This window comes from Anomaloglossus baeobatrachus, chromosome 5, assembly GCF_048569485.1.
Source record: "Anomaloglossus baeobatrachus isolate aAnoBae1 chromosome 5, aAnoBae1.hap1, whole genome shotgun sequence".
NCBI classification, from domain to species: domain Eukaryota; kingdom Metazoa; phylum Chordata; class Amphibia; order Anura; family Aromobatidae; genus Anomaloglossus; species Anomaloglossus baeobatrachus.
In genome coordinates, this window is record NC_134357.1 from 497,981,905 (window position 1) to 498,003,299 (window position 21,395).

Here is a 21,395-nt window from a genome sequence, read left to right on the forward strand (position 1 = left end):
AGCCTTGCCGGGGACCGAGAGGCCCCTGCCCTGGTGCTGACTGTCCTTCGGAACACTGCTCCAGACCACCGGGCACACAGCCAACGGGGTCCTTCCAGGAACTTCCAAACGGTCCCCCTCCAGACAGTCACCGCCGTTGCTGACCTTGCTGATCTGGCCCTGCACAAAGCTGGACCCTTCAGGCTTTCTTTCTCTTCTGTCACTTCACTGGCTTTCCTCCTTTTTCCTCTTTTCTACTTTCACTCTCACTTTGCTGTTTACTTTTGCCCTGTCTAGACTACTCCTCCACTCCTTCCACTTCCTCCTCCCTGACTAGACTGCCTGGTTTCTTCCTGCCTCCAGAGTCGTGAGCTCCTCGGTGGGCGGAGCCAACCGCCTGGCCCACCCCCTGGTGTGCATCATCAGACTCCTGGAGGAAGGCAACAAGGATTTGTAGGTTAGCTGTGATGTGCCTACCTGGAGTGTGGGGTGTGGTGGTGTGTGACCTGTGTCCCCTGGCTTGCCCAGGGCGACACACTCCCATGGTGCGATCACAGGGCACCATGAGTTGTCATGACAATCGGCAGCCAGCGGATGATCCCCTTTGCTGTCATGATGAAGAAAGGTGCAGACGTCAAGCAGTGATAGCTCTGCAGTTCTTTGCCAGAGGGACTGATTATTTGTAAACCACTTCGGGCAGGGTATGCAACACGGTTCTCTTCACGGCAGTATCTACCACCCCACAGTTGGTCACTGTCGTAGACGTAGCAGATAGACACATAACACTGGTGTTCTCTTGGCAAAGCAACATAAAATGGTTTATTCGATCTTCCGCTTTCATGACAAACATGGCCACACTTCTACGTTCCTGCTGCCACTTTCTCCCGGGGTACTCCACATGGCCTATCTCACTAACTGGGGCCTAGTCCTTCAGCTGCAGGGCCTGTGCCTTTGTTGCCTCCTTGTTCTTCTCTCTTTGGCTACCTGCGGTCGTCTCACTGCCTCTGATGGCTTCTAGTCACTCGACTTCCTTTGGCCCATTGCAAGTTCTCTTTACCCTGACGTCCGTCCAGTCCCTGGACTTTTCTAAGCCCATCCAAAGGTGAGCTGTAGGCTCTGGACCCTTGGAGGATACCCCTGGATTCATTGACTGGCACAAATTCCAAGGCCACGTAATCACTCTAGAAACCCCACTGCAGAACTGGCACCTCACAAGGCTCATCTTTCTAAGCAACCCACTTGCCATCCGTCACTCTTCCCTCCTTGCTCCAAGCTCCCCCACAATCAAGAAGTGTCCAATACCACATCATCTACAAAACCTACACCCCCAGTTCACTTGGTTAAGACACATACACATATCACCAATACCGCTACAATACAGAACACACTATGCAACAAAACATCTCCACATTGGATTCTCGGCTGCTAGGTGATGATGCCCGCCACATAGCTCCGGCTCTGGCATACTGAGAAACCGCATCCTCCAGCAGCAGCTCCTCCTACACACTCTTCACAAGCCACAACATAGGCTGCTTTCACACTTCCGTTGTTTTGCATCAGTCGCAATCCGTTTTGTGACTGATGTGACAGATGCGTTGGAGATTGCGGGTCAACCGATGGGACAGATCCGTTAAAAAAACTGATCTGTTGTAGAAGTTTGTACCAGAATCCAGCTGTGGCCACAGGTAACCTGAGTGAAGTCACCGCTGACAGCGCTACTCACTTCAGTTGCTCTGTGGAGCTCACAGAGAGTGGCGGTGTTCTACAGTTGCTCCTGTCAGCTTCCAATGTAGCAGATCTGAAAGCGTTGTGGGACCTGAACAGCAGAAACGATCGGATAGTGCAGGCAAGGCAAGTTCCCTATTTCCCTACGGGGACTAGTGTATGTGTGTATATATATACACCAAAAGTTTGGACACACCTTCTCATTCAGAGAGTTTTCTTTATTTTCATGACTCTGAAAATTGTAGATTCACATTGAAAGCATCAAAACTATGAATTAACACATGTGGAATGAAATACTTAACAAAAAAGTGTGAAACAACTGAAAATATGTCTTATATTTTAGGTTCTTCAAAGTAGCCACCTTTTGCTTTGATTACTGCTTTGCACACTCTTGGCAATCTCTTGATGAGTTTCAAGAGGTAGTCACCGGAAATGGTTTTCACTTCACAGGTGTGCCCTGTCAGGTTTAATAAGTGGGATTTCTTGCCTTATAAATGGGGTTGGGACAATCAGTTGTGTTGTGCAGAAGTCTGGTGGATACACAGCTGATAGTCCTACTGAATAGACTGTTAGAATTTGTATTATGGCAAGAAAAAAGCAGCTAAGTAAAGAAAAACGAGTGGCCATCATTACTTTAAGAAATGAAGGTCAGTCAGTCCGAAAAATTGGGAAACTTTGAAAGTGTCCCCAAGTGCAGTGGCAAAAACCATCAAACGCTACAAAGAAACTGGCTCACATGAGGACCGCCCCAGGAAAGGAAGACCAAGAGTTACCTCTGTTGCGGAGGATAAGTTTATCCGAGTCACCAGCCTCAAAAATCGCAGGTTAACAGCAGCTCAGATTAGAGACCAGGTCAATGCCACACAGAGTTCTAGCAGCAGACACAACTCTAGAACAACTGTTAAGAGGAGACTTTGTGCAGCAGGCCTTGATGGTAAAATAGCTGCTAGGAAACCACTGCTAAGGACAGGCAGCAAGCAGAAGAGACTTGTTTGGGCTAACGAACACAAGGAATGGACATTAGACCAGTGGAAATCTGTGCTTTGGTCTGATGAGTCCAAATTTGAGATCTTTGGATCCAACCACCGTGTCTTTGTGCGACTCAGAAAAGGTGAATGGAGGACTCTACATGCCTGGCTCCCACCGTGAAGCATGGAGGAGGAAGTTTGATGGTGTGGGGGTGCTTTGCTGGTGACACTGTTGGGGATTTATTCAAAATTGAAGGCATACTAAACCAGCATGGCTACCACAGCATCTCGCAGCGGCATGCTATTCCATCCGGTTTGCGTTTAGTTGGACCATCATTTATTTTTCAACAGGACAATGACCCCAAACACACCTCCAGGCTGTGTAAGGGCTATTTGACTAAGAAGGAGAGTGATGGGGTGCTACGCCAGATGACCTGGCCTCCACAGTCACCAGACCTGAACCCAATCGAGATGGTTTGGGGTGAGCTGGACCGCAGAGTGAAGGCAAAAGGGCTAACAAGTGCTAAGCATCTCTGGGAACTCCTTCAAGACTGTTGGAAAACCATTTCCGGTGACTACACAGGGCTTTACACGCTACGACATCGCTAATGCGAACTCGTTGGGGTCACGGAATTGGTGACGCACATCCGGCCGCATTAGCGATGCCGTTGCGTGTGACACCTATGAGCGATTTTGCATCGTCGGAAAAACGTGCAAAATCGCTCATCGGTGACATGGGGGTCCATTCTCAAAAATCGTTACTGCAGCAGTAACGAAGTTGTTCCTCGTTCCTGCGGCAGCACACATCGCTCCGTGTGACACCGCAGGAACGAGGAAGCTCTCCTTACCTGCCTCCCGGCCACTATGCGGAAGGAAGGAGGTGGGCGGGATGTTACGTCCTGCTCATCTCCGCCCCTCCACTTCTATTAGGCGGCGGTTCAGTGACGCAGCTGTGACGTCGCTGTGACGCTGAACGAACCATCTTAGAAAGGAGGCGGTTTGTTGGTCACAGCGACGTCGCCGGACAGGTAAGTAGTGTGACGGGTCTGGGCGATGTTGTGTGGCACGGGCAGCGATTTGCCCGTGTCGCACAACAGATGGGGGCGGGTACCCACACTGGCGATATCGGTACCGATATCGCAGCGTGTAAAGCGGCCTTACCTCTTGAAGCTCATCAAGAGAATGCTAAGAGTGTGCAAAGCAGTAATCAAAGCAAAAGGTGGCTACTTTGAAGAACCTAGATTATTAAGGGTGCTTTACACGAGACGACGGATCGTGCGATGCATCGTCGGGGTCACGGTTTTCGTGACGCACATCCGGCAGCATACACGACGTCGTCTCGTGTGAAACCTCTGAGCGACGCAGTATTGCTCACAAATCGTGAGTCATGTACTCGTCGCTCAGTTTCATAATATCGTTTCTTTTTACTTGTGCCTGTTGTTCATCGGTCCCGTGGCAGCACACGTCGCTCCATGTGACACCACGGGAGTGATGAACTCTGCTTACCTGTGTCCCACGGCTCCCGCCGGCTATGTGGAAGGAAGGAGGTAGGCGGGATGTTTACATCTCGCTCATATCCGCCCCTCCGCTTCTATTGGCCAGCGGCTGTGTGACGTCGCTGTGACGCCGAACGTCCCTCCCCATTCAGGAAGTGGATGTTCGCCGCCCACAGCGAGGTCGCTCAGCAGGTAAGTACGTGTGACGGGGGTTTCACGACTTTGTGCAACATGGGCAGCGATTTGCCCGTGACACACAAACGACGGAGGTGGGTACGATCGATCTTGAAATCACACGATCGGTCATCCCGTGTAAAGCAGGCTTTACACATATTCTCAGTTGTTTCACACTTTTTTGTTAAGTATTTCATTCCACATGTGTTAATTCATAGTTTTGATTCCTTCAATGTGAATCTACAATTTTCAGAGTCAAGAAAATAAAGAAAACTCTTTGAATATATATATATATGTACTGTATGTACTGTAACTACTTTAATACTGCCCCTATATATAAGAATATAACTACTATAATACTGCGCCTATGTACAAGACTATAACTACTATAATACTGCCCCTATGTTGTACAAGAATATAACTACTATAATACTGCTCCTATGTACAAGAATATAACTACTATAATACTTACCCTGATGTACAAGAATATAACTACTACGGTATAATACTGCCCCCATGTACAAGAATATAACTACTATAATACTGATCCCGATGTACAAGAATATAGCTACTATAATACTGCCCCGTATGTACAAGAATATAACTACTATAATACTACTCCTATGTACAAGAATATAACTACTATAATACTGCCCCTATGTACAAGAATATAACTACTATAATACTGCTCCTATGTACAATAATATAAGTACTATAATACTGCTCCTATGTACAAGAATATAACTACTATAATACTGCTCCTATGTACAATAATATAACTACTATAATACTGCCTACTCTGAGGTTTGATCCTTTGTATGTGAGTGTCAGAGTGAATTTCAGCCATCTTGGTAATATATGAATAAATTAATCTTTAGGTTTTGATCCGAGAAGCAGTTTTTTATGCAGGAAAATTACACGTGCTTATGAAAGCCATGGAAAGGTCTGATCTGAGCAATGTTTGGTAATGATGGAGAAATATTATCATCTGTGAAAAATGTAACACCTTCAGTGCAACCGGGACAGATTTCAAAACCCCGTGGTGCTAAAAGGGGTCAGTTACATTACAGAGCCGGAGCCGGCGGTGCCCGTTCATCATACGCAGCCCATGGTGTTCTCCGTGCATAAATCATACTATTTTACCTGTCATCCCAGCCGCTTTACAGTTTAAGCAGAAACGTGATTATGCCTAATGTTATAACGCAGCATTCCCTCTCTGTAACCCCATCGCCTGTGCCTAGCATGACACATTTGCATATAAATCACGCTAATTCGTTTGTGTCACAACTTACGATTCGGTGTCGGGGCTCCTCATTTGTATGTGTATTGTAAATTATACATATATATTACAATGATGTGCCTAAAGGAGATCTGATCGATGGTGGCTGAATACAGACTCCGAGCATTCATTATTTAGGGAAAAGGCGATTCATTTAACCTTTGGAGCCAGAATGGGAATGAGCCGCGGATTTAGTCAGAGGCAGAACTAGTATGTGAGGCTACAATAGGCACAGAATATAAATGCAGAACAAGTCTAGAAGTCCAGCAGGATTGAATTCTGGACATTTTGAAGGTCCAATATTTCTAACACGATGGGGCCACAAAGCAATAACCAAAATGGAGTAATTTGCTGTTACAAGGTCATGCTCGTCTCTAGTCCCCCCACACATAGTATGATGGCACACACACTATGATGATCCAATTTGCTCCCCAACAGTATAATGACCCAATGCCCACCAGATATGCCAATGCCCAAGTTCCTCCACACACATTATGATGTTCAGAGTCCTCCCACACACAGCATGATGCTACCACATTGCCCCCCAACAGAATAATGACCCAATGCCCACCCCATATACCAATGCCCAAGTTCCTCCACACACATTATGATGTTCAGAGTCCTCCCACACACAGCATGATGGTACCACATTGCCCCTCAACAGTATAATGACCCAATGCCCACCACATATACCAATGCCCAAGTTCCTCCACACACATTATGATGTTCAGAGTCCTCCCACACACAGCATGATGCTACCACATTGCCCCCCAACAGTATAATGACCCAATGTCCACCACATATGCCAATGCCCAAGTTCCTCCACACACATTATGATGTTCAGAGTCCTCCCACACACAGCATGATGCTACCACATTGCCCCCCAACAATATAATGAACCAATGTCCACCACAAATGCCAAAGCCCAAGTTCCTCCACACACATTATGATGTTCAGAGTCCTCCCACACACAGCATGATGCTACCACATTGCCCCCCAACACAGTATGATGTAGAAAACCCCTTCACACAGTTAAATACCCGCATAGTCCACTCACACAGCATAACGCTCAAAAAAACCCCACTCAATTTAATGCCCCCACAGTCCTCCCCAACAAAATGATGCCCCAACAGTGCCCCCCCCAAACTATGTAGCTCCCACACTGCCAACCACATAGTGGTCCCCCCACACACAAAATGTCGCCCCTATAACTCCTCACACACATTATGATGCTCAGAGTCCTCCCACACACAGCATGATGCTCCCACATTGCCCCCCAACACACTATATGATATAGAAAGCCCCTTCACATAGTTAAATACCCCCATAGTTCGTTCACACAGCATAATGCTCACAGTCCCCTCACTCAATATAATGCCCCCACAGTTTTCTCCCACAAAATGATGCCCCCACAGTGCTCCACACAAACTATGTAGCTCCCACAGTTCCAACCACGCACAGTGGTGACCCCCAACACACACATACACATACACACACACACACACACACACACAATGAAGCAATGAAGCCCCTATAGCTCCTCACACACATTATGATGCCGCAACGGCTTCCCTCACATGGTATGATATCTCATTGTCTCTGCACACAGTAGGATAGCCCCATAGCGCCCCACAGTCAATATCCACAATTCTCCACACATATTGTAATGGTCACAATGCCCCACACACATTATAATACATACCACACCTCAAAAAAATATATCCCTATTTTGCCCTCCCCCCAAACACACATTATAATGTATCCCACAGTCCACACACACAGTCTGATGCCCCGACAGCACCCACCACCACAGCGTACAAAGCCCCCAAAATCCCTATCCACATATAGTATGAACTCCCCACAATGCCCCCACACAGTATAATGCCCTTATAATATGAATTCCTCACAGTGTTCCCCAAGTAGTATAATGCTTATGTGACGCCCTGGACTAGCCAGGTAGTCACAGGTAGACCACCTGCACAAACACCAGCCCCTAAAAAGGTATCATCAGCCAACCTAAAAACCTTGAGTCACCCCTCTCAGGTCTTGACGTTCACACCTGGGGGCGGAGCCAGGCGGTTGGCCACGCCCTCCGAGGAGAGCCTGAGGTGGGAAAAACACGGAGACCCGTTAGGGAAGTGAAGAGGAGAGGAGGTGAAGTGGAGTAGAGAGGAGTAACGTCTGTCAGGGATCTGGGTAGGAGCCCAGATACCCTGTGGCCAGGAGGCAGACGGTGGTGGCCACCTGCAGGAGCCGGGAAGACAGCCGGTGGAACCGTCAGGGACCGGGACAGGGTAGTGGCCTGCCGGTACAGAACCGGGGAACCGAACGGAAACCGGAGCACCACGAGGGGTACTCAGACCCAGTACGAGGCCCAGAAGCCACCGGACCGAGTCAAATTCACTGATTGGGGTCTGGCCCTTAGGTTCTTTCCCACCCAAGTCCCGACTGAAGGCAACAGCCCAACGAGGGGGATAGAAAGCCACCACCCAGGCATAGAGATCCCACGAGCCAGCGTCTGCGGGCAAACGGGCTCCCCGACATCCACTAGCCGGGGAGCAGACTCCCGTAGCTGAAGCGAAGGAAGTCAGCATTCTACTACAGAGGTGCAGGAAAAAGGCAGGGACCACCAACCTGAGTAAGGGGCAAAGCGCAGCCAGCTGCGGGCACCGACCACAATCCTTTTGGTTTACCAGAGACTCCAGTATATTTATAATAGTAAGTACAACAGTGCCCTCGGGCAGCACATCGCACCGCACCATCCCGCCCGCACCTCACAACCATCTGGCCCCGGGACCATCACACCCTGCCCACGGAGGGGTCAACACCAGGCTGCACAACAACGTCCCCAGGAGCCTAGTTAATGGCAGCGGTGGTGTCACCACAACCCGAGGGTGGCGTCACGAACTTAACCCCCAAACAACCGCGGCCCTGGCCGTGAACCTCCCCACTGAACACCACCCCTCACGTAGCGCCAGCATCCCTTCAGAGCGATGTGACTCTCGGGTCCGGGAGGAGCTCGAGCCATCCACCGACGAGCACGGATCCGAGTGGCTCGGCAGCCAGCCGAGCCCCGGGGTGGTACACTTACACTGTCTGAATTCTGCCGAGCCTCCCTGTTGTGTTTGTCCTTTCACATCCTTGTTCCTCTGCGACTGAACTACTCTCTACAACCCAGTCGTGTGATCAGACCATGTCACATGACCTGAACGTTTTTGCAATTTTTAAAGAGAATGTCCACTATTTGGACAACCCCTTCTCATTCCTCTTGTTCACCTCTGTAAAAATAAATAAGCCTATACTCACCTCCAGCAATGTCTGAAGACTCACCTCCAGCAATGTCTGAAGCCACGTTCCCAGAGCCAATGTCACTTTGGTAAGACACGCGAGCCCCGTGATTAATCAGCGCCCGGCGTCTGTCTCCCCGCCTTCAGACATATGAAGCATGACAAGGGAAATACCAAGGCCAGGTATCCATCCCCAGACAGCTGTTTCGGGGTATTGCCCCTCATCAGTGTGGAGTAGGATTCTGGCCAGGTGGGAGCAATGCCTAGTAGACCAACAAGACAAAACAATCACTGATCTCGGGGAGACCAGCCAGAGAAAACACTGCCGGCAGCCAGCGAGGGCGCTCAAGACAGTGAAATCCTAGGTACATTGCCCCCTGGGAAATATGCAAATCAAAAAAGTCCGTGGAGCCTCTGTTAGGAGTCTCAACACAGAAACCAGCCAGATATCCCTCCGGGAAGGACCCAGCCAAGGGGTGGCTCTTTTTAGGGGACCACCATAATCACCATATTAAGTGGACCTTTTAGTCAATATCCAACTTTTTGACAAGTTTAAAGATATGACAAGGGAAATACCAAGGCCAGGTATCCATCCACAGACATCTGTTTCGGGGTATTGCCCCTCATCAGTGTGGAGTAGGATTCTGGCCAGGTGGGAGCAATGCCTAGTAGACCAACAAGACAAAACAATCACTGATCTCGGGGAGACCAGCCAAAGAAAACACTGCCGGCAGCCAGCGAGGGCGCTCAAGACAGTGAAATCCTAGGTACATTGCCCCCTGGAAAATATGCAAATCAAAAAAGTCCGTAGAGCCTCTGTTAGGAGTCTCAACACAGAAACCTTTGCCCATGTGATTGTATAGGCAAAGACTTCTCAGTCACTCAGTGGATGGGCGTGACAGTGACAATCATTGTTCTCTTGTTCAGTTTGAGTTTACACTGTCTAAAATTTAGAGTTTTAGTAGACCTGCCCCAATGTGTTGGCAGTGAGTGGGAGCGGCTTACAGTGACGTTCCTCAGGGGAGGGATCACTCAGAGGACTTGTGTCATGTGACTGTCGCGGGCGGAGGAGGGGACGCTGCGCTCTCCCACTGCTCGGGTCCGGCTGCCGCTGCTGCTGCGGCCTGCTGCTGCTCGGTGGCTCAAGCGATGGGCCGGATCCCGGGGACTCGAGCGACGCTCCTCGCCCGTGAGTGAAAGGGGTTTGGTTGTTGGGATAGTTTATTGTCCGTGACGCTACCCACGGTTGTGGTGATTGTATGGACACCACCGCTGCTCTGTATGGGGATCCCGGGAGCGGTGACAGGGAGCAGCAAAGTTGTTAGTTCTCCCCTCCGTGGGTAGGGGGTGGTTGTCCCGGGGCCCAGTGATGAGGTGGGGGATGCTGGATGGCAGGGCCGGTGCAGGGCTTGGTGGGGTGCAGGGACGCGGGGGCAGCGCTGTGCCTCACGGCACTGTGGTACTCACTCAGCCTGAGACGGTGACACAGTTCTCGGTAAAACACACGGCTGGAAAGACGGTTCCCACGGACGGCTGCAGTTGCTTTTCCCCAGTAGTTGACGGTGACGGTCCCTTTTCCTGCACCTGAGATGATGATGGTAGCGATGGGTTCCCACCGGTAACCCGCTCCCCAACTTGGTTATGGGCCGGAGGAGCCCTACTTTGCCCGCAGGCGCAGGCCCTGAGAAACTGGTGCCCTGGCGGTGGCGGTGTCTCTCTCTAACGGTCGGACTGTTGCCTTCAATCGGGACTTGGTTGTTGGGAGACCCAGAGGTCCCCTTCACTGACGGATTTGGCAAATTCACGGCGACTCCTAGCCTTGCCGGGATCCGAAAGGCCCCTGCCAATGGTGCCGACTGCTCTTCGTATACCGCTCCGGTACCGCCGGGCCACCACCCGTCCACGGTCCTTCCGGCAACCTCCAAGCAGCCTCTCCTGCAGGCAGTCACCGCCGTCCGCTAACCTTGCTATTCTCAGTCCGGGGCACACACCCGGACCAACTTCAGGCTTTCTTAACTGTCACTGTCTCTTCCACTTTTTCTCCTCTCACTTGCTCCTCTACCACTTTCCTCTAACTCCTCAACTGAACTGCTTGGTTTTCCCGCCTCCAGGGCTGTGAACTCCTCGGTGGGCGGAGCCAACTGCCTGGCCCACCCCCTGGTGTGGACATCAGCCCCTGGAGGAAGGCAACAAGGATTTTTGTGTAGCTTTGGTGTACCTAACTGGGGTGTAGGGTGTGGTGGTGTCATGACCTGTGACCCCTGGCTTGCCCAGGGCGTCACATGACCACAAATGTTGAATGTGACTGTACAGGGACAGGAGCTGTCTCAATTTGGTCTCACCAACGTTTTGGAGGGACTAGTAAATAATAACCTTTTCTTTTTGAGGGGAGTACTTCTTTAACATTTATTTTCTAGCAGGATTAAAAGAAATAGTTTGCTCATCCCCTGCTTGGAGCATATTGTATGACTACTCTTTTACACTATTGATTCAAGATCCCTGGCATCTCCCATTTCCTTCATTTACTAATTCATGTGCCCGCTATCTCCCAGATGTTCCCAGGTCTGTGCCAAGTGCCTACAAACCAACAATGGCCGTCCGCCCCGTGTCCCTTGGCCCTCCGAGGGTATTAAGCTTAGGTAACAGGTGTTGTAGCGGGAACCTGAGCGTGTGACCCGGACAGAGTGAAAAAGTTATAATTACATCCCGCTCCGTGCCCACCAGGGATCTCTTTCTACCGCTCCTAAATTGTTCCTTTGTGCCCGCTACACAGTTATCAGAGTGTGACCGAGGATACAATTCAACACCGGTGGCTTGGGTAACCGGAGGGCTTTCTTATCACCTCCTGGTTCGGCGATTCATCTCCTTACAATAAAAGTAGGAGGGTGTAACGAGATCTGGAGGATTAATTTGATATTTTGGAAAAAAAAATTGTAACCTTCTACTTATACTTTGCTTCAGTGCTACAATTACAATTCTAGATCTCAAAAAATGGAGAAATGTTTGTTTCTGGTGATAGGATGAAAACCTGGCTGTCGGGACATTGTTCTGGAATCCGTTACAATGTGTAAAGTCGAAAGACCAAAAGTTATTTTATTTTTTGTGCTTTTCTTTTTTTACTCTCTTTATTCCAAGATTCATCCCCACTTATTGTATTGTATTTTTTTTTTTTAAAGTTGACATAGCCGTACAAAGGCTTTTTTTTGCAATACAAATCGTAGCTATGAATGACCCCTATCTTAGTAAATTAGAATATCATCAAAAAGTTATTTTTTTTCAGTAATTCAATACAAAAAGAGAAATGCATATATTATATAGAGTGATTACACACAGAGAGATCTATTCCTATATATTATATAAAGTCATTACACACAGAGGGATCTATTCCTATATATTGTATAGAGTCATTACACACAGAGGGATATATTCCTATATATTATATAGAATCAATACACACAGAGGGATCTATTCCTATATATTATATAGAGTCATTACACACAGAGAGATCTATTCCTATATATTATATAGAGTCATTACACACTGAGGGAGCTATTCCTATATATTATATAGAGTCCTTACACACAGAGGATCTATGTCCCATATATTATATAGAGTCATTACACACAGAGTGATCTATTCCTATATATTATATAGTCATTACACACAGAGGGATATATTCCTATATATTATATAGAATCATTACACACAGAGGGATCTATTCCTATATATTATATAGAGTCATTACACACAGAGGGATATATTCCTATATATTATATAGAATCATTACACACAGAGGGATCTATTCCTATATATTATATAGAGTCATTACACACAGAGGATCTATGTCCCATATATTATAGTCATTACACACAGAGTGATCTATTCCTATATATTATATAGAGTCATTACACACAGAGAGATCTATTCCTATATATTATATAGAGTCATTACACACAGAGGGATATATTCCTATATATTATATAGAATCATTACACACAGAGGGATCTATTCCTATATATTATATAGAGTCATTACACACAGAGAGATCTATTCCTATATATTATATAGAGGCATTACACACAGAGGCAGCTATTTCTATATATTATATAGAGTCCTTACACACAGAGGATCTATGTCCCATATATTATAGTCATTACACACAGAGTGATCTATTCCTATATATTATATAGAGTCATTACACACAGAGAGATCTATTCCTATATATTATATAGAGGCATTACACACAGAGGGATCTATTCCCATGTATTATATAGAGTCATTACACACAGAGTGATCTATTCCTATATATTATATAGAGTGATTACACACAAAGAGATCTATTCATATATATTACATAGAGTCATTACACACAGAGGGATCTATTCCTATATATTATATAGAGTCATTACACACAGAGGGATCTATTTCTATATATTATGTAAAGTCATTACACACAGACGGATCTATTCCTATATATTATATAGAGTCATTACACACAGAGAGATCTATTCCTATATATTATATAGAGGCATTACACACAGAGGGATCTATTCCCATGTATTATATAGAGTCATTACACACAGAGTGATCTATTCCTATATATTATAAAGAATCATTACACACAGAGGGATCTACTCCTATATATTATATAGAATCATTACACACAGAGGGATCTATTCCTATATATTATATAGAGTCATTACACACAGAGGGATCTATTTCTATATATTATGTAAAGTCATTACACACAGACGGATCTATTCCTATATATTATATAGAGTCATTACACACAGAGGGATATATTCCTATATATTATATAAAAATCAATACACACAGAGGGATCTATTCCTATATATTATATAGAGTCATTACACACAGAGAGATCTATTCCTATATATTATATAGAGGCATTACACACAGAGGGATCTATTCCCATATATTATATAGAATCATTACACACAGAGGGATCTATTCCTATATATTATATAGAGTCATTACACACAGAGAGATCTATTCCTATATATTATATAGAGGTATTACACACAGAGGGAGCTATTTCTATATATTATATAGAGTCCTTACACACAGAGGATCTATGTCCCATATATTATAGTCATTACACACAGAGTGATCTATTCCTATATATTATATAGAGTCATTACACACAGAGAGATATATTCCTATATATTATATAGAGGCATTACACACAGAGGGATCTATTCCCATATATTATATAGAGTCATTACACACAGAGTGATCTATTCCTATATATTATATAGAGTCATTACACACAGAGGGATCTATTCCTATATATTATATAGAGTCATTACACACAGAGGGATCTATTCCTGTATATTATATAGAGTCATTACACACAGAGTGATCTATTCCTATATATTATAAAGAATCATTACACACAGAGGGATCTACTCCTATATATTATAAAGAATCATTACACACAGCGGGATCTACTCCTATATATTATATAGAGTCATTACACACAGAGAGATATATTCCTATATATTATATAGAGGCATTACACACAGAGGGATCTATTCCCATATATTATATAGAGTCATTACACACAGAGTGATCTATTTCTATATATTATATAAAGTCATTACACACAGACGGATCTATTCCTATATATTATATAGAGTCATTACACACAGAGGGATATATTCCTATGTATTATATAAAAATTAATACACACAGAGGGATCTATTCCTATATATTATATAGAGTCATTACACACAGAGAGATCTATTCCTATATATTATATAGAGGCATTACACACAGAGGGATCTATTCCCATATATTATATAGAATCATTACACACAGAGGGATCTATTCCTATATATTATATAGAGTCATTACACACAGAGAGATCTATTCCTATATATTATATAGAGGTATTACACACAGAGGGAGCTATTTCTATATATTATATAGAGTCCTTACACACAGAGGATCTATGTCCCATATATTATAGTCATTACACACAGAGTGATCTATTCCTATATATTATATAGAGTCATTACACACAGAGAGATATATTCCTATATATTATATAGAGGCATTACACACAGAGGGATCTATTCCCATATATTATATAGAGTCATTACACACAGAGTGATCTATTCCTATATATTATATAGAGTCATTACACACAGAGGGATCTATTCCTATATATTATATAGAGTCATTACACACAGAGGGATCTATTCCTGTATATTATATAGAGTCATTACATACAGACACACAGAGTGATATATTCCTATATATTTTATAGAGTCATTACACACAGAGGGATCTATTTCTATATATTATATAGAGTCATTACACACAAAGGGATATATTCCTATATATTATATAGAATCATTACACACAGACGGATCTATTCCTATATATTATATAGAGTCATTACACACAGAGAGATCTATTCCTATATATTATTTAGAGGCATTACACAAAGAGGGATCTATTCCCATATATTATATAGAGTCATTACACACAGAGGGAGCTATTCCTATATATTATATAGAGTCCTTACACACAGAGGATCTATGTCCCATATATTATATAGAGTCATTACACACAGAGTGATCTATTCCTATATATTATATAGAGTCATTACACACAGAGGGATCTATTCCTATATATTATATAGAGTCATTACACACAGAGGGATCTATTCCTATATATTATATAGAGTCATTACACACAGAGGGATCTATTCCTGTATATTATATAGAGTCATTACACACAGACACACAGAGTGATATATTCCTATATATTATATAGAGTCATTACACACAGAGGGATCTATTTCTATATATTATATAGAGGCATTACACACAGAGGGAGCGATTTCTATTTATTATATAGAGTCCTTACACACAGAGGATCTATGTCCCATATATTATAGTCATTACACACAGAGTGATCTATTCCTATATATTACATAGAGTCATTACACACAGAGAGATCTATTCCGATATATTATATAGAGGCATTACACACAGAGGGATCTATTCCCATATATTATATAGAGTCATTACACACAGAGTGATCTATTCCTATATATTATATAGTCATTACACACAGAGGGATATATTCCTATATATTATATAGAGTCATTACACACAGAGAGATCTATTCCGATATATTATATAGAGGCATTACACACAGAGGGATCTATTCCCATATATTATATAGAGTCATTACACACAGAGTGATCTATTCCTATATATTATATAGTCATTACACACAGAGGGATATATTCCTATATATTATATAGAGTCATTACACACAGAGAGATCTATTCCTATATATTTATATATTATTCAGAGGCATTACACACAGAGGGATCTATTCCCATATATTATATAGAGTCATTACACACAGAGTGATCTATTCCTATATATTATATAGTCATTACACACAGAGGGATATATTCCTATATATTATATAGAGTCATTACACACAGAGAGATCTATTCCTATATATTTATATATTATTCAGAGGCATTACACAAAGAGGGATCTATTCCCATATATTATATAGAGTCATTACACACAGAGTGATCTATTCCTATATATTATATAGTCATTACACACAGAGGGATCTATTCCTATATATTACATAGAGTCATTACACACAGAGAGATCTATTCCGATATATTATATAGAGGCATTACACACAGAGGGATCTATTCCCATATATTATATAGAGTCATTACACACAGAGTGATCTATTCCTATATATTATATAGTCATTACACACAGAGGGATATATTCCTATATATTATATAGAGTCATTACACACAGAGAGATCTATTCCTATATATTTATATATTATTCAGAGGCATTACACAAAGAGGGATCTATTCCCATATATTATATAGAGTCATTACACACAGAGGGAGCTATTCCTATATATTATATAGAGTCCTTACACACAGAGGATCTATGTCCCATATATTATATAGAGTCATTACCCACATAGTGATCTATTCCTATATATTATATAGAGTCATTACACACAGAGGGATCTATTCCTATATATTATATAGAGTCATTACACACAGAGGGATCTATTCCTATATATTATATAGAGTCATTACACACAGAGGGATCTATTCCTATATATTATATAGAGTCATTACACACAGAGGGATCTATTCCTGTATATTATATAGAGTCATTACACACAGACACACAGAGTGATATATTCGTATATATTATATAGAGTCATTACACACAGAGGGATCTATTTCTATATATTATATAGAGGCATTACACACAGAGGGAGCTATTTCTATTTATTATATAGTCCTTACACACAGAGGATCTATGTCCCATATATTATAGTCATTACACACAGAGTGATCTATTCCTATATATTACATAGAGTCATTACACACAGAGAGATCTATTCCTATATATTATATAGAGGCATTACACACAGAGGGATCTATTCCCATATATTATATAGAGTCATTACACACAGAGTGATCTATTCCTATATATTATATAGAGTCATTACACACAGAGGGATCTATTGCTATATATTATATAGAGTCATTACACACAAAGGGATCTATTCCCATATATTATATAGAGTCATTACACACAGAGGGAGCTATTCCTATATATTATATAGAGTCCTTACACACAGAGGATCTATGTCCCATATATTATATAGAGTCATTACACACAGAGTGATCTATTCCTATATATTATATAGAGTAATTACACACAGAGGGATCTATTTCTATATATTATATAGAGTCATTACACACAGAGGGATATATTCCTATATATTATATAGAGACAATACACACAGAGGGATCTATTCCTATATATTAAATAGAGTCATTACACACAGAGGGATCTATTCCTATATATTATATAGAGTCATTACACATAGAGGGATCTATTTATATATATTATATAGAGTCATTACACACAGAGGGATATATTCCTATATATTATATAGAATCAATACACACAGAGGGATCTATTTCTATATATTATAGAGAGTCATTACACACAGAGAGATCTATTCCTATATATTATATAGAGGCATTACACACAGAGGGATCTATTCCCATATATTATATATAGTCATTACACACTGAGGGAGCTATTCCTATATATTATATAGAGTCCTTACACACAGAGGATCTATGTCCCATATATTATATAGAGTCATTACACACAGAGTGATCTATTCCTATATATTATATAGTCATTACACACAGAGGGATATATTCCTATATATTATATAGAATCATTACACACAGAGGGATCTATTCCTATATATTATATAGAGTCATTACACACAGAGAGATCTATTCCTATATATTATATAGAGGCATTACACACAGAGGGAGCTATTTCTATATATTATATAGAGTCCTTACACACAGAGGATCTATGTCCCATATATTATAGTCATTACACACAGAGTGATCTATTCCTATATATTATATAGAGTCATTACACACAGAGAGATCTATTCCTATATATTATATAGAGGCATTACACACAAAGGGATCTATTCCCATATATTATATAGAGTCATTACACACAGAGTGATCTATTCCTATATATTATATAGAGTCATTACACACAGAGGGATCTATTCATATATATTATATAGAGTCATTACACACAGAGGAATCTATTCCTGTATATTATATAGAGTCATTACACACAGAGTGATCTATTCCTATATATTATATAGAGTCATTGCACACAGAGTAATCTATTCCTATATATTATATAGAGTCATTACACACAGAGGGATCTATTCATATATATTATATAGAGTCCTTACACACAGAGGGATCTATTCCTATATATTATATAGAGTCATTGCACACAGAGTAATATATTCTTATATATTATATAGAGTCATTACACACAGAGGGATCTATTCATATATATTATATAGAGTCATTACACACAGAGGGATCTATTCTTATATATTATATAGAGTCATTACACACAGAGGGATCTATTTCAAGTGTTTATTTCTGTTAATGTTGATAATTATGGCTTACAGCCAATGAAAACCCAAAAGTCATTATCTCAGAAAATTAGACTATTATATAAGACCAACAGAAAAAATTATTTTAAACTCAAATGTTGGCTCCTACTGAAAAGTCTGTACAGTAAATGCACTCAATACTTGGTCAGGGCGCCTTTTGCATGAATTACTGCATCAATATGTTATGAAGGCGATCAGCCTGTGGCACTGCTGAGGTGTTATGGAAGCCCAGGTTGGTTTGATAGCAGCCTTCAGCTCGTCTGCATTGTTGGGTCTGGTGTCTCATCTTCCTCTTGACAATACCCCATAGATTCTCTATGAGGTTTAGGTCAGGCGAGTTTGCTGGCAAATCAATCATAGTGATACTGTGGTTAGTAAACCAAGTGATACTGTGGTTAGTAAACCAGGTATTGGTACTTTTGGCAGTGTGGACAGGTGCCAAGTCCTGCTGGAAAATGAAATTTCCGTCTCCAAAAAGCTTGTCGGCAGAAGGAAGCATGAAGTGCTCTAAAATTTCCTGGTAGACGGCTGCGCTGACTTTGGTCTTGATAAAACACGGTGGAGCTACACCAGCAGATGACATGACTCCCCAAACCATCACTGATTGTGGAGACTTCACACTAGACCTCAAGCAGCTTGGATTGTGGCCTCTCCTCTCTTCCTCCAGACTCTGGGACCGCGATTTCCAAATGAAATGAAACATTTACTTTCATCTGAAAACAACACCTTGGACACTGAGCAACGTCCAGTTCTTTTTCTCCTTGGCCCAGGTGAGACGCTTCTGGCGTTGTCTATTGGTCATCAGCGGCTTGACACAAGGAATGTGACACTTGTAGCCCATGTCCTGGATACATCTGTGTGTGGTGGCTCTTGAAGCACAGACTCCAGCAGCGTCCACTCCTTGTGAATCTCCCCCAAATTTTTGAATGGCCTTTTCTTAACAATCCTATCAAGGCTGCGGTTATCCCAGTTGCTTGTGCACCTATTTCTACCACACGTTTTCCAGAAATATGCTTGGACACAGTACTTTGTGAACAGCCAGCTTCTTTAGATGACCTTTTGTGGCTTACCCTCCTTGTGGAGTGTGTCAATGACTGCCTTCTGGACATCTGTCAAGTCAGCAGTCTTCCCAATGATTGTGTAGTCTACTGAACCAAACTAAGGGACCGTTTTAAATGCTTAGGAAGCCTTTGCAGGTGTTTTGGTAATTATTCTAATGTTCTGAGATAATGACTTTTGGGTTTTCATTGGCTGTAAGACATAATCATCAACATTAACAGAAATAAACACTTGAAATAGATCCCTCTGTGTGTAATGACTCTATATAATATATATAAATAGATCCTTCTGTGTGTAATGACTCTATATAATATATAGAAATAGATCCCTCTGTGTGTAATGACTCTATATAACATATAGGAATAGATCCCTCTGTGTGTAATGACTCTATATAATATATAGAAATAGATCCCTCTGTGTGTAATGACTCTATATAATATATAGGACTAGATCAGTCTGTGTGTAATGACTCTATATAATATGTGTTTCCCTTTTTGTTTTGAATTACTGAAATAAATGAACATTTTTAATTTATTGTGGTGCACTTGTATTAAAAAAAATAAAATTTGGTGTAATAATAAAAAAATCGCAGTGCCATAATTTTTTGGGGGGTGGGTTTCTTTTCTATGGTAAACATGTCCTGAACATGGTTCTGCAGCACACATATAGGTTTTTTTTTTTTTTTTTTTATTAAGTTTTGCTTTTGCTACATTTAAAAATGAAAAACTTTAAAACATTTTAGCTTGTGTCACCACTTTCTCATATTCTAACTTTTTTAGTTTTAGATCGACAGTGCTGTATAGGGCATTGTTCTTTTAGTGTGGTAGTTTGTATGGATACCATTTTGGGATACATATGACTTTTGAAGCACTTTTTGTTCCATTTCTTCAGGGGAGCTGCGGCAACAAAAAATTAAAAAATTCTCGTGTTTTTATTATTTCTTTTATGTTTTTATTCCCTATACAGGAGAAGTAATTTTTGACTACAAAATATCACACTTTTATTAATGCCGAATATGCTTTTTTCAATTTATTTTTTTAATTTTTGGAATGAAAATTTTGTGGGTGATATGAAATTTAGTGTTTTTTAAAAAAATATCTAAATTGTTGATGACGTACAGGGGGTATTCGGCCTTAGTGTACAAATCTGCAGTCAGTTTATGTATTTTCGGTACCGATGTTGGGAGAGGCCTGCACATGACTTCAAGTATTGCCTATATGCGGTCACATGTTGACTAGACGTGCACGGTCTCACTTAATGCAAGTGAATTGAGCGAGGCCGGATTTGTCTAGTCAGATTGTGGCCGAAGTATGAAAATTGCTAACTTGTTGCCACGAGACTGCGTGATTTACTAATCTACAGGGTCAAAAAT